Genomic DNA, 15,177 nt, shown 5'->3' on the forward strand with positions numbered 1-15,177 from the left:
CAAAATGTGGTAGAGAGGTTATTGGAGTAAATAAATAAATGTGGAATATTTATTTAACCTTAAAAAGGAATGAAATTCTGACACACACGACGTGGATGAACCTTGAAGATATGCTATGTGAATTATGAAATAAGCCAGGCACAAAAGGACAGATGATTCCTCTTATATGAGATACTCAGAGAAGTCAAACTCACAGAGACAGAAAGTAGAAGGACTGTTGCCAGGGGCTGGGGGCAGGGGCTGTGGAGGAATGGGTGGTGGGGGCGGTTAGTGTTTCACATACAGAGTTTCAGTTGGGGAAAAGGAAAAAGTTCTGCAGGTGGATGGTGGTGATGGTTGCAGAACAGCATGCAGGTGCTTATTGCCACAGAACTGTACACTTAAAAATGATTAAAATGGTAAATTTTTATGTTATGTGTATTTTTTCACAATAAAAAATGTGAAATTACCTAAGAAGAGATTCTGCAAAGCAGATGCATTTCAACTAAAGCAACCTCCACCCCACCCCCAGTAGGTCCTTCTTAGGACCTGACCTAAGGTTGGGGGAGGTAGGAGGCCTAACTCTTTAAAAGTTCTTTAGCCTTTGGTGGAGATGGAAATGGGAAGAAAAGAGGAAGGGCTTCAAAAATTGGAGTCCTAAGACACCTCTGGGTGAGAACATCTCCTGTCATCCTTTCCTGGTAGGAATCAGCACTCTGTCCTTTCACAAGAGGAAAAGTCTGGAAGTGGGTGTGCAAGCTTACACGTGTGTACACGCATGTATCATGTATTGGTGGGTGTGTGCACATGCACTGATGCAGGGGGCTGTCTCTTACTGAAAGAAATACATTAATCAAACCATCCCCCAAGCTTAGTAGCTGGGCCCGGTGGCCCCTGTCAGCCTGCATGGCCCTCCTTCCTAGTCACACCGACTCTCTGCTGTGGGACCAGAGACTCTTCATCTGGAACACTGATGGCACAGATCTGCAGGCAGAAACTCTCTCAGCCCCTAGTAGCCCCTCAAAAGGAGGGACTTCCTGCCCTGAGGCTCAGCTCAGCAGCCAGTGGCTGACAAGCTTTACTGTGAAATTCTGTCCTTTCAAAATAAGCTCACATCTCTAACCTGAGCAGGGCCAGCACTTCTGTTATCAGTGAGGATCCCATGCACCCACAAATGCTGACCCAGGCTTCCTGCCCTGGGTCGGGGCCCGCCTGAACAGGGCTCTGAGATGATTATGGAGATCTGAGTGCTGGAGATAAGGGCAATTGCACCTGGACTTTGGCTGGGGTGTTCTGGAGGCTGCGGCAGGCACGCCAGCTTGCCACCACCATGCCCTGGCGGTGGCTGTGCCTGGGTTCAAATCCCAGCGAGTTCCTCCAGTCTCATGGCCTCACTTGCCTCTCCTATAGAATGGGAGTGATACTAATAGCTCCCCAGAAGGGATGTCAGGAGGGAGAGATGAGGTAACGATGAATGTTGGGGACTGAATGGACAAAATGCAGCATCCTTGAAAGACGCCACACTGCCACTTCAGTTGCAGTCCATGATGAGTGAAGCCAGTCTAGGAACCCTAGGGCAGAGGGAACTGAGAGGGGGAAAGAAAGTGGAGGGGAGAAAGGAAGGAGGGTTGGGGAGCCGGGATGGGGTATGAGCGCACTCCGGAACAACGGGCCTTGGGAGAGCCACCTTCCTCCCAGCTGCACCCAAGCTCTGAGCCACGCCCTGTCTATCTGTGCATCACACTGTCTGGATCCGTGCCTCTGCCCCTTCGTGAGGGAAGGTAAGCAGAGAGTCAGAGCACATCTTGGGGCTCGGGGAGTGCTGCCCAGATGGCCTGATCTGGGGGGACATCTCACCCAAACATTGTCCACCTCGATTGTTCGGCACTGGTGGGAGTGGGGCAGAGAGAGCATGGGGCATTCTCTGCCCAACCCTGACCAACAAAATAGGAGCAAACTGTCATGCGTAGGACGGTCTCCTCCCAAATTCACATGCTGAAGTCCTAACCCCCAGTACTTCAGAATGCCTCTGGATGAGGATATTTCCTGTCATCCTCTCCGGAGGAAAGGCCTGGAAATGGGTGTATTTGCTTACACACAGGTACACATATCCATCATGTAGGTGTGCGTGCATGCACACTCACTGACACAGAAAGGCTATCTCTTACTGAAAGAAATAATTTATTCAAACCATCCCCTGAGCTTAGCGGCTGGGGCAAGTGGCCCCTCAGCCTGTCTGTCCCTCTGGCATGACCTTATTTGAACATAGGGTTGTTGTAGATGGAATTAGTTAAGAGGAGGTCATGAAGATGGGTCTTAATCCAATATGACTGATATCCTTGTAAAAAGGGGAGATTTGGATATAGAGACACAAGCATACATGTGAAGATACAGGTCAAGATTGGGGCGATCTACAAGACAAGGAATCAATCTACTGACATCTTGACCTTGGACTTCTAGCCTCCAAAACTGAGACAATACATTTTTGTTGTTTAAGCTGCTCAGCAAACTATATACACATCTGGGAAAGGAGCCAGCCTCATGCCTAGGAATAGACACCGGCCAACCCTAATGCCAGCAGTAATCCTTTCTTTGTCAGCTCCATAGTCTGGGAGTTGCCAGAGACTCCTCCAGGAAAGGTCCACTTCCAGAATGCAAAACTAGCATTTTATCTCTCTTGCCCATTCATTCATTCTTTTAGCTAACACCTTATTAGGCTGTGGCTATGTTCCAGATTGAGCTTGGCCTTGGGACTGCAGTAGACAGAGGGCAGGCTTGGTCTCTACCCTTGAATAACTGGGTCTGGGGATAGATCTTTCCCAAACACAAACTGTTAATTGAGGAGGGGAGAGAAGAGCCTGGGAGAACATGGCAAGCAGACTTCTGGTCTGTTCCTCCTTGTCAGCCTTCCCTGTACAGCTGCCAGGCTTTGGGGCACAGGGATCTGGGTTCCCAGGACAGCCTCTCATGGGTAGAGAGGGCCACACCCCACCCCCAAGGTGGAAACACACTATGTCCAAGGAATGTGGGGTTTCTGGCTGTCAAAGATAATCTTTTGCTGGGGCTGGTGATGCTGCAGAACACAGCTAGCACTTGTGGTTTGCAGTATGTGTTACAATCATTTCTCTCCAGCAGGCCTCTCAGTCCTGGAGCAACGCAGGAATAACAACGAGGATGGCCCTCATTTACAGCTCTGTGAACTGAGCTTCCCAGAGTCCTCTGGGCAGGGCTCTGTGGGGATTATGGAGCCAAACTCTAGGTTGCCTTTTCGGTGCCCAGTGCCAGTGGCCCTGCTTGAACTTGAGCTGTGAGAAGAGGTGAGACGTGGACTCCTCCAACCAGGCTTAGAGTAGGGAGCCTACAGAGCAGTGCAGACCCCAGGTGGGCTCAGCCTCCTCGAGTGTCTGGCAGCCTGCAGACCAGCAGGCAGCTTGCAGAGGTACAGTTCACCATGTTCTCCTCTTACTCCAGAAAACATTCAGAAGATGCACATTATCCACAAGCTACTGAACAAGGGTTCAGTTTATCAGTGTGGCCTTATCATGCAGTGGCTCTGGGCTCAAATCCTGACTTATTAGCTGAGTGACCTTGGGCCAGTTACTTATCATCACCAAGCTTCAAGTGCTTCATCTGTAAAATGTGGCTGTAATACCATACACCTGCTTTTGAGGGTTGTTTTGAGAGGTAAGCTATATAACTTACAGAAAGTGTCTGGTACAATGCCCAGCACAGTAAGCACACTCTTTAATCATTAGACATTCACATGAGTATTGAGATTAAGATCTGGGCTTTGCATGCTGTTGGACTGGAAGAATTAATATTGTTGAAATGGCCATACTACCCAAAGCAATCTACAGGTTTAATGTGATCCCTATCAAATTACTTATGACATTTTTCACAGAACTAGAACAAATAATCCTAAAATTTATATGGAACCATAAAAGACCCAGAATTGCCGAAGCAAAGTGGGAGGGTTATAGACTTCAGACAATACTCCAAAGCTGCAGGAATCAGAACAGCTTGGTATTGGCACAAAACCAGACATACAGGTCATTGGAACACAATAGAGAGCCCAGGAATAAACCCACACACCTCTGGGCAACTAATGTTCAGCAAAAGAGGCAAGAATATACAATGGGAAAAAGATAGTCTCTTCAGCAAGTGGTGTTAGCCACGTGTAAGTCAATGAAGTTTGAACACATTCTCACACCGGGCACAAAAATAAACTCAAAGTGGCTTAAAGACTTAAACATAAGACCTGATACCATGAAACTCCTAGAAGGGAACAAAGGTAAAACATTCTCTGACATAAAAAGTACCAATGTTTTCTTAAGTCAGTCTCCCAAGTCAATAAAGATAAAAACAAAAAGAAACAAATGGGACCTAGTCAAACTTACAATCTTCTGTACAGCAAAGGAAGATGAAACGAAAAGACAAACTACAGACTGGGAGAAAATATTTGCAAATGATGCAACTGACAAGGGCTTAATTTCCAAAATATACAAATAGTGCATACAACTAATTAACAAAAAAACACAAATAACCCAATAGAAAAATGGGCAAAAGATCTAAATAGACATTTTTCCAAAGAAGAAACACAGATGACCAACTGGCACATGAAAAGATGCTCAACATCGCTTTAGAGAAATGTAAATCAAAACCACAATGAGGTACCACCTCACACCAGTCAGAACTACTGTTGCTGTTCAGTTGCTAAGTTGTGTCCGATTCTTTGCGACCCCATGAACTAGAGCGAGCCAAGCTTCTACGTCCATCACTATCTCCCTGAGTTTGCTTAAACTCATGTCCATTGAATCAGTGATGCCATCCAAGCATCTCATCATCTGGCACCCCCTTCTCGTTTTGCCCTCAATTTTTCCCAGCATCAGGGTCTTTTCCAGTGAGTCAGCTCTTCACATCAGGTGGCCAAAGCACTGGAGATTCAGCTTAAGCATCAGTCCTTCCAATGAATATCCAGGGTTGATTTCCTTTAGGGTTGACTGGTTTGATCTCCTTGATGTCCAAGGGACTTTCAAGAGTCTTCTCCAGCACCACAGGTACAAAGCATCAATTCTTTGGCACTCAACCTTCTTTATGGCCCAACTCTCACATCCATACATGACTACTGGAAAAACCATAGCTTTGACAGTCAGATTGGCCAACATTAAAAAGTCTACAAATAATAAATGTTGGAGAGGGTGTGGAGAAAAAGGGAACTCTCCTACACTGTTGCTGGAAATGTAAATTGGTGCAGCCATTTTGGAAAACAGTACGGAGGTTCTTTGAAAACCCAGAGTTGTGATATGATCCAGCTATCTCACTCCTGGGCATATACCCAGACAAAACTATAATTCAAAAAGATACATGCACCCTGATGTTCATAGCAGCACCATTTACGATAGCCAAGACATGGACACAATCTAAATGTCCACCGACAAATGTATGGATAAAGAACATGTGGTATATAAATACAATGGAATATTACTCAGCCATCAAGAAGAATGAAATAATGCCATCTGCAGCAACATGAATAGATCTAGAGATTATCATACTAAATGAAGTCAGTCAGAAATAGACAAATGCCATATGCTATCCCTTATATGTGGAATCTAAAATATGACACAAATCAACATATCTATGAAATAGACTCACAGACAGAAAACAGACTTGTAATTGCTAGAAGGGAGGTAGTTGGGTTAGGGAAGAATTGGAAACTTGGGATTAGCAGATGCGAACGCTAGTATATACCGGATGGATAAACAACAAGATCTTGCTGAATAGCACAAGGAACCATATTCAATAGTCTGTGATAAAATGTAATGGAAAAGAATATATATAAAAAACTGAGTCATACACAGCAGACATGAACACATTTAAATCAACTATACTTCAATAAAATAAAAAAAAGTATGTGGGCTTTGCCCATCTGGATTTGAATTCAACTCCATCATTTACTGGCTGTGTGATCTCAGGCAAGTTTCTTCCCCACTCTGTGGTGGAAGCTGTGGTCCGCTGCCCCAAGCCCCTTTAAGACTGAGGTGCTCAGTCCCGAGCTGCTGGCAACATTGATGGCTGATGGGTCCCAGTTGCGCTTCTCTCCAGGACTTGCCCTCAGCGGAAGAAAGTCACCTTGCTCAAGGTCACATGTTCCCTCCCCCAACTCCTCAAACCTGCCTCCCCTGGAGGGTTGAGGAAGGCATATAAAGGCCTGACCCTCTGGCTGCACAGCAGGATAATCCTGAAGGGACACTGGAGCTCCTTGTGGGATCAGCTGGGATCTCCCTTGCTACAGCATCGCATTTCAACTCCTCTCCGCCCATTTCATGAATCCTCACCCCCTTGTAGGTACTGTTCCTGAGAGCTCTCCTCAATAAATCTGCACACACACCCGTCTCAACCCAACCTGTGACAGTGAATAGTGATGCCAGGAGACAGGCTAGGAATAGACTTCAAAATGGGATCTTGGTGCTGGATCGTGGTCTAGCAGGCAATAAGGACCTCAGGCACATAGTTGTAGCACATTGTTAAAACTTTCCCAGGTGGTGACCCTGGCTGGGAGTCTTCTGGAAGGCAGTGCATAGGTTTGTGCTGGTTGCTGTGCACTGCATCCTGTGAGCTGAGAACCAGGCTCTGAGTGTGAGCCTGGAGCCACATTCCCATCAGCAGAAAGTGCTGCCCTTGTAGGCCTTGTTTTCCTCAGAGGTGAGGGCATGCGAGGCACCGATTGGACAAGTTGATTTACTGAGATTTCTTCAGCTCTCGGATTCTTCGCAAGTGAACTAGTGATGGAAGTGGGTCGGGGCTGACAGGAGCAAAGGGAATGCCTTGGAGACAAGAGTGTGAATATGCGAGGTGGTGGTGGGTGGAGGGGTCTTTAGGGGATTTTGTGTGTCCCCACCTTCCCTGAAGTGGCCAGGCTGATCTTGGGGTCAGGCCCCTAGCCCTCCCCCAGGCCCATGGGTTCTAATTCTGACCTCAGTGAGCTTGGATTTTTGTCCACTTCTCTCAGGAAAAGCTTGGCTTCATAGATTTCTCTTTCTTCCTCCCACAGCCTGGCAGGAAGGTGTGGGCTCAGGATCACTCAGTTACAGAAGTAGGAGAATCAGACCCATGTCGTGGGGTCTGGTGCATGGGGCCTTGGGTTTGTGCTCCTGCACTGGCCTGGGCAGGCGGGACCTACTCCATCCCCTCTCCATCCCCTCCAGGAGACACATGAGCACTTGACTCACCATTGTTGCCTCCCCACCAGCCCATGTGGCAGACACTCAGGGAAGAAATGGAGGCTCTGAAGGGTTCACTGTCTTTTTGAAGGTTCCATGGCTCATGGAAGAGCCACTTCCCTCCAGCACAGAGTAGCTCCAAGCCCAGTCCTCCTGCTGGCCTGCTCTGCTCCTCACTGGGGCAGACTCAGAACTGTTTGGCAAGAGATGAGAGGATGTGAAACATCAGGACTGTGATCGGGACAATGGAAGGTTTTAGGTTTTGCTTGTTTATTTATTCATTCCCAAATGAAAATTAGTTAGATAGAATGCTTTAAAATTCAAAATTTAAATTTAAAGAAAAAAAAGGTAAAGTAAAAATTACCCTTAAATTCTACCAACTGGAGACAGTTACTGTTAACAGTTTGGTGAACAGATTTCCAGACGGCTCCGTGTGTGTGTGTGATATTTTATGATAATGGAATCATCAGCTGTTTCATAACCAACTCTTTTTACTCAACAATATGTCACGGAAATCTTTCCACATGGGTAAATATAGCTCTGTCCTTCATTTGCTGGCTGCAGACCATCCATTGTATTTCACTGCAAGTGAAAATATGCATTATCTTGCATTTATCCAACCTAAAACCCTGGGCATTTAGGTTGTTTGCAAGATTTTGCTGTCACAGAGACTCTCTGATGAACATTACCACACTTCTATCTTGGCCATTTGTCCACCTGCGGTCTCCGGGCACATTCTAGCATGCTGATCTTAGAGAAAATTCCCACAGCAGCGGTGGCTACTCTGCTGCCTCATTCCAGTCACAGAGTTTTGTTTTCCAGGGGCTCCTCCACATTCTCTCATGGCGGCTCAGCAGACACACGCTCAGGGATGCAGCTTTTTTTTCTCTTGGGCAGCTCTGGGTAGGATGCAGGGTGGGCTTTGACCCCAACCTGTGAGATTTCCAAGTCCAAATCCAAAGACACGACCAGGCCACATGAATCAGCCCTACAGAGGCTGGTGGGGCTTGAGGGCCTGCAGCTCAGCCAGGGGCTTGACTGTGCCCTTTAGGATGCCAAAGGGTCAGGTGAGGCCTAAAGACCTTGGGCCAAAGGCTGCCAGTGGGCCATGATGGAAGCCTGGGCTTGGTACCCCACTGATTCATTTATCGACCTGCGCTTTTATCTAGTAAGGTAGGTCTGTGGTAGGGCTGGTAAGCAGAACCAAGGAAGGGAAGATTTCACAGTTGGAAGGGGAGAGCCCGGAGAAGGCAATGGCACCCCACTCCAGTACTCTTGCCTGGAAAATCCCATGACGGAGGAGCCTGGTGGGCTGCAGTCCATGGGGTCGCGAAGAGTGGGACATGACTGAGAGACTTCACTTTCACTTTTCACTTTCATGAATTGGGGAAGGAAATGGCAACCCACTCCAGTGTTCTTGCCTGGAGAATCCCAGGGGCAGGGGAGCCTGGTGGGCTGCCGTCTATGAGGTCGCGCAGAGTCGGACACGACTGAAGCAACTTAGCAGCAGGGGAGAGCCCACAGGCAGGAGGGCTAACTGCCAATTCTCACGCACTTGAGGGAAGCAAGGTGTGGGGGTTGGAGGGTTTTGGATGGTAGTTACTTCGTTAGCAGACTTTAGTCTATACCTTAGCCAGCTAAGGCTTATTTTTTAAAAAACAAAGTGGCCTTCCCTGGTGGTCCAGTGGTTAAGAATCCACCTGCAAATGCAGTGGACATGGGTTAGATCTCTGGCCTGGGAAGATTCCGCATGCTGCAGGACAACTGAGCCCTCATGCTACAACTAGAGAAGCCCACCTGCCCTAGAGCCCGTGCTCCACGGCAAGAGAAGCCTGTGCTGCAACAAGACAGTGACCCCTGCTCACCACAACTAGAGAAAAGCCCACACGGCAACGAGGACCTAGTGCAGCCAAAAATAAATAAATGGAAACTTAAAAGAAAACGAAGTCGGGGCAACTTTCATTGTTATGAATACACTCCCTCAACACTCATACAGAGCTTTTTGCCAAGGGGAGAGACACAGGTGAACCTATTTCACCATTTTCAAAGGCAAGGTTTCCTCTGCGCCCCTCAAGTGTGTCCCAAGGTCATGGGTTGGTTTGCTGGGGTACAATGACTCTATCAGGGGCTGGGTTTGAGGTCTGGAGGAGGCCTGCTAAAGAGGGTGAGAAGGGAATGGGGGAGAGGACAGCAGAGTCCCAGAGTCTTGGCAGTGAGAGCCTATCTATGAGTCATCCAGGTTGTTTCCATGGAGATGACCATCCCTGAGCAGACACCCACCAGACTGATCATGACCTTGACTGTCATGGTTGCCAGTTAGTGCCTCCTCCCAGGAGATGGTCTTCAAAAGTGCTTTCGGGGAAAAATGTACAACCAAGAATACTCTACCCAGCAAGGCTCTTTTTCAGATACCGGGGAGAAATCAAAGGCTTTACAGACAAGCAAAAGCTAAGAGAATTTGGTACCACTAAACCAGCTTTACAACAAATGCTCAGGGAACTCCCCTAGATGGAAAAGACAACAACTAGAAACCGGAAAATCACGAATGGGAAAGCTCACCTGTAAAGGCAGACATAAAGGTAGGAAATCATCCACAGAAAATTACGATATCAAACCCAGACATTGTGAGAAGAGAACAGTACAAATATTGGAATATTGCAGAATATTGGAAGTGCATTTGAAATGAAGAGAACAGCAACTTGAAACAATCTTGTGTATACACATAGACTGATATATCAAAACCTCATGGCTACTGTAAACCGAAACACCCTGTTACGAAAATCAAAGTTACCACAAAAAAGAAAATTATAGGCCAATATCGCTGATAAACATGGATGCAAAAATCCTCAACAAGATACTAGCAAGCCCAAATCCAGTAATACATTAAAAGGATCATACACCATGATCAGATGGGAAGGAAACCATAATTTGAAAAGATACATGCATCCCAATGTTCTTTGCAGCACTATTTACCATAGTAAGACATGGCAGCAATGTAAATATCCATTGACAGACGAATGAATAAGGAAGATGTGGTACATATATACACAATGGAATATTAATCATAAAGAAATAATCGCTGCCTTTTGCAGCAATATGGATACAACTAGAGATCATCATACTAAGTAAAATAAGTCAGAGAAAAGACAAATATCATATATCACTTATATGTGCTGTGCTTAGTCTCTCAGTCATGTCCGACTCTTGCGACCCCATAGTCTGTAGCCTGCCAGGCTCCTTTGTCCATGGGATTCTCTAGGCAAGAATGCTGGAGTGGGTTGCCATTTTCTTCTCCAGGGGATCTTTTTGACCCAGGAATCAAACCTGAGTCTCCTGCATTGCAGGCAGATTCTTTACTGACTGAGCTACGAGGGACGCCCTTGTAGCTTATATGTGGAATCTACAAACAATGATATATACGACTTGTAAAACAGAATCGGACTCACAGACTTGAAAAAATAAACTCACGGTTACCAAAGGGGAAAAGTGGAGGGAGCGATAAATCAAGAGTTTGGGATTAACATATACACACTACTATACATAAAATAATCAGTAAGGACCTACTGTAGAGCACAAGGACTTCTACTCAATATTCTGTAATAACCTATATGGGAAAAGAATCTGAAAGAGTAGATAAATGTATAACTGAATCACTTCGCTGTATCCTGAAATATGACATTGTATATCAATAATACTCCAGTAAAAATTAAAAGAGCTCTTGCTGTATTCTTCCTCTTGCTAAGACAGGAGGGCCCCACCCCTGCTTACTCAGGAAGCTGACAGAGGCAGCACGTGCTGTTAGGGATCCATTTCAGGACAGGGCTGAGGCTGGGCCAGGGTGGAGGATGATCAGGCTCCTAGCAGCCTCTCTCCATTTCCTGATCTTTAATCACAGTACTCTGATTTTCCCCTTCCTCCCCCAGTCTTGGGCTTCCCTGGTGGTGCAGTGGTAAAGAGTTCTCCTGCCAATGCAGGAGACACAAGAGACTCGAATTCAATCCCTGGGTAGGAGGATCCTCTGGAGGAGGGAATGGCAACCCATTCCAGTATTCTTGCCTGGAAAATTCCACGGACAGAAACGCTGGCAGGCTATTTCATGGGGTCGCAAAGAGTCAGACCTGACTGAGCACACAGCACACATACCCCCATTCTTAGACCTTGTACTTTTGGGGGATGGCTCTACTAATCCATATGTCGCAGAGGACAACTTATGACCTGGCTGACACCCATCAGAAGGGTCTCAGACTTCTCTCCTGCCACGGCACCATGCCCCATCCTCCTCGATGCAGCGAGAAGTCCAGCTGGCATCCACCTGATGACAGGGGCTGTGGGACAGGGAACAGGTCTGCACAGCTGCTCCGGAGCTCCTTTCAGGGACAAACATTAACCACTCTCTGAGGATACTCAAAGGCTTATGACATCTGGACTGAATTATTGCTGACACCTCTAATTCTGTGCTTCAGCTAAACATTGTATTCCTCATGGTGCTACTTATTCCTAAGGTCACCTCCTGCCTTATCACTGAAATCCCCCCTGAAGCCCAGCCCTGGAAGTCTCAGATGACACCAACTCTGATTCTTGATTTGAGCCACAGAAGGTCATATAGAGACCCTGGAGACCCACAGATGAAGTTTATTCCCACAGATGAAGACACAAGAACCCAATGACTTTCCCTGAATCACACAGCCTATTAAAAAACCAGGACAAGTCCCCCAAACCCAACTCGTGCCCTTCCCACTGTTAGCACTGTATACCTCATGCGTACATTCAGCTCAAACAGTGGATTAGAAAATCAAATTAGAACAGTCTGGCCTGGGCACTGCTGCTCACTCGACCCCAGTGCCTCCCTCTTTTTGCTCTGCTCACCATGTGCTCATCCAGTGCTTGGTGCCTCGCACAGCAAGACTCTTGTGTCTGCTTTCTGGGCCCAAGAAGAGAGAAAGTGCAGGGCTATGATAGCCCGAGTGGCTCCCGTGAAAGCGCCTTCCTGAAATCCCTACTCCGTAACTTCGACTTGTTTCATCAGCCGGGCCTGTGTTCCCTGGCCATTCAGAGTGAAGAGTTTCAGCTGAACTTGCTGACATTCTGCAGCAAACCAAGGTGTGCCAGGGAGGAAGACGTGGGAGGGGATGGTGGATGCCACAGGCAGAGTCTGCCATGAATCTGCCTGGATGGGGATTTTGGCGACTAGTTCTCCGCCGGCAAGTTGCCAGGCCCTTCTCTTCATCCCCCAGTGTCCCAAAGGAGGGCCACAGTAGACAATGCAAAATGGAGTTGGGGGTTTCTGGGCATGTCAGAAACTAGAAAAGTGGAAGAGGGTTATCCTGACCACATGTGCTCCTCATGCTCGTCTTTGAGAGCTCTCCCTCTCCTGAAAGCCCTACTCAGAAACGCTTGGTGGGGAACCCAGGGGCAGCGGGAGCCAAGAGCCATGTTACGTGGGAAGCCAAAGTCAGGATGCTGCCCTCACCCTCAGCTACCTTGCTGGGACCCCTTGGCTGGGCACTTCAGCATCATCCTGCACCTCCCTCCCCTCCGCCATGGAGCACGGAGCGTGGTCACAGGCCACCCCTCCTTCCAGGCTGGTGCAGCTCCCTCCATGAGGGCCTCCGAACTATGCGCCTTTCTCACCAGGCCCCCACCCCACCGGGGCAGCCCTTGTCACGCTCTCACTGTCTTTCACAGTCCTCTCCAAATCGAAGTGGCCTGAGGAGCAGCATCAGAAATGCTCATTCTTGGGCCCCACCCCTGCCCCACGGAGTCAGAAATGCTCAGGGTGGGGCCAGCGCTCCGGGTGGTTTCTGGTAAATGGTCCAGGTTGAGAATCACTAACATGTAATGACTTTCAGGTTGTGAAACAGCTTTTAGGCTGTTTGTGCCAACCCTAAGGCAGCTGGGGAGGCAGAAATAAAAAGAGCCCACCTGGCCCCTTTGTGCTCAGCACCAACCAGGGAATAATCCTGGGAAGATGGAGACTGTTGAGTCTAAGAAGAATTGTTTGGGCTTGGAGCTACAGAGGGCCCATCCAAATCTCCATTTTGTAGAGTTGGGGACTGAGGTTGAGACAGGAGAAAGCATTTCCCTGGGGTGAACACCAAAAGCGGAACTACAGTTCAAATTTCTTCAGCCCTAGGTTTATGTTTCTCCCCAAATTGAAACAACTTAAAAAAATTATAGCATGTATACCTACTGTGTGAACCTTCGTAGGTCGTGGTCCTAAGGAAGCCATCCTCATTGCAAACCTGTAAAGAAAGCCCTGGGGAGGAGTCTGGAGGTGGGGTGGTGTTTCTTCCTCAGTGTGCTGAGAAGCCAGGAGGACCATCCATCCTTGTTGGGGGGTCACTCATTTTCTCACTGTCCCTTCTTCCACACACTAGCCCAGTGGCCTCACCAAATGAGCCCAAGGACAGGGGTAGTGGGCTTTAACTGAACTTGTGTCTTCTGGAGCCCTGAAAAGAGCTGTGCACACAGCAGGCTGGTGCAACTGTCTGCAGCACCCAGACAGTTTCTACCACACGGCTACAAATTTGAAACTTACAAATCAAGCTAACAAACTTAAACGTGTCCTGTCCTCCTACTTTGACAAATAAACCTTTATATAGACTTGGCTGACTGAAATCTGAGGTTCAGAGGGAACAGGCTCCACCTCATAGCTCTTCTTACCCAGGTTCCATCCCATTCTTTGAGGGCCTGTTCATCAAGCTCCAGCCACACCTCCCTGCCAAGGGCCATCTTTTGACTACCCTTGGAGGCAGGACCTGGAGAAGAGGCCATCCAGACCCTGGAAGCTGGGATAAGAATTTCAGGAGCATGTCTAAAAAATGGGGTCTGGGCTTCAGGTGAACATGTCCCCTTTCCCCATGACTCCTCCAGCTGTTGGGGGCAGTGGTCAGAGAAGGGCTCACTTCTTAAAATGCAGTCCCAGGACTGGCAATATGGACACCTCTTGGGTGCTGGTTAGAGCTGCAGCCTTGCTGCAGACCTACGGAGTCAGAACTGGCAGTCTAACAAGATCCCCAGGGATTCGTGTGCAGGTTTGCAGAGGTTTGTCCTAAGTCATAAAGCTCAGGCCCAAGGTCCGTCTTACCCAGGTCTGCTGCTGCTGCTGCTAAGTCGCTTCAGTCGTGTCCAACTCTGTGCGACCCCAGAGACGGCAGCCCACTCGTCCCTGTGATTCTCCAGGCAAGAACAGTGGAGTGGGTCGCCATTTCCTTCTCCAATACATGAAAGTGAAACGTGAAAGTGAAGTCGCGCAGTTGTGTCCGACTCTTAGCAACCCCATGGACTGCAGCCTACCAGGCTCCTCCATCCATGGGATTTTCCAGGCAGGAGTACTGGAGTGGGGTGCCATTGCCTTCTCCAACCCAGGTCTAGGGGTACTAATAGTGGGTATTAATAAATGTTTGCTCAACGAATGCCAAATGTCACCTAAACCAGCTGAGGTGAGTGGCTTCCCGGCTCACAATTCTTTAATCTCGTCTTTCTCTGGGGCCTCTGTGGCCAGAGGTGATTGGTCCAGCAGCAGTCACCTGACCCACTTTGGGTCCAGATTTCTCCCCCAGAAATCTGAAACTTAAGCCCCCAAATCCAGATCCCAGAGTAACAGCAGTAGCAATAGTTAATATCTCCTGCACCTGTTGTTATGTGCCAAGCACAGTGCTGAGTGTTTTACATATAGTATAAATATCCTATCTTCACATCAACCTCGTCAGGTGGGTATTATTATTCTGTTTGTTGGTTAGAGGAGGAGCTGTGGCTTGAATTTAAATAACTCCCCCAAGGGATTAGGGGAGGCAGGGACAGCATCAAGACAGCTGATTGGCCAAACCCGAGCCATGTGGTACAGAGACGTTATCAACTTCTGCTGCCAGGACCCCAGACTTCCTGGCTTCATGGTGATTGGGTGCCGTGCGGAGCCGGGTCCCAGCTCTGTGAGGTGGCCGTGAGGAGGGATGGAGGAAGGGAGGGAGGGAAGAGG

This window comes from Bos indicus, chromosome 1 (genome assembly GCF_029378745.1).
Source record: "Bos indicus isolate NIAB-ARS_2022 breed Sahiwal x Tharparkar chromosome 1, NIAB-ARS_B.indTharparkar_mat_pri_1.0, whole genome shotgun sequence".
Lineage (NCBI taxonomy): Eukaryota > Metazoa > Chordata > Mammalia > Artiodactyla > Bovidae > Bos > Bos indicus.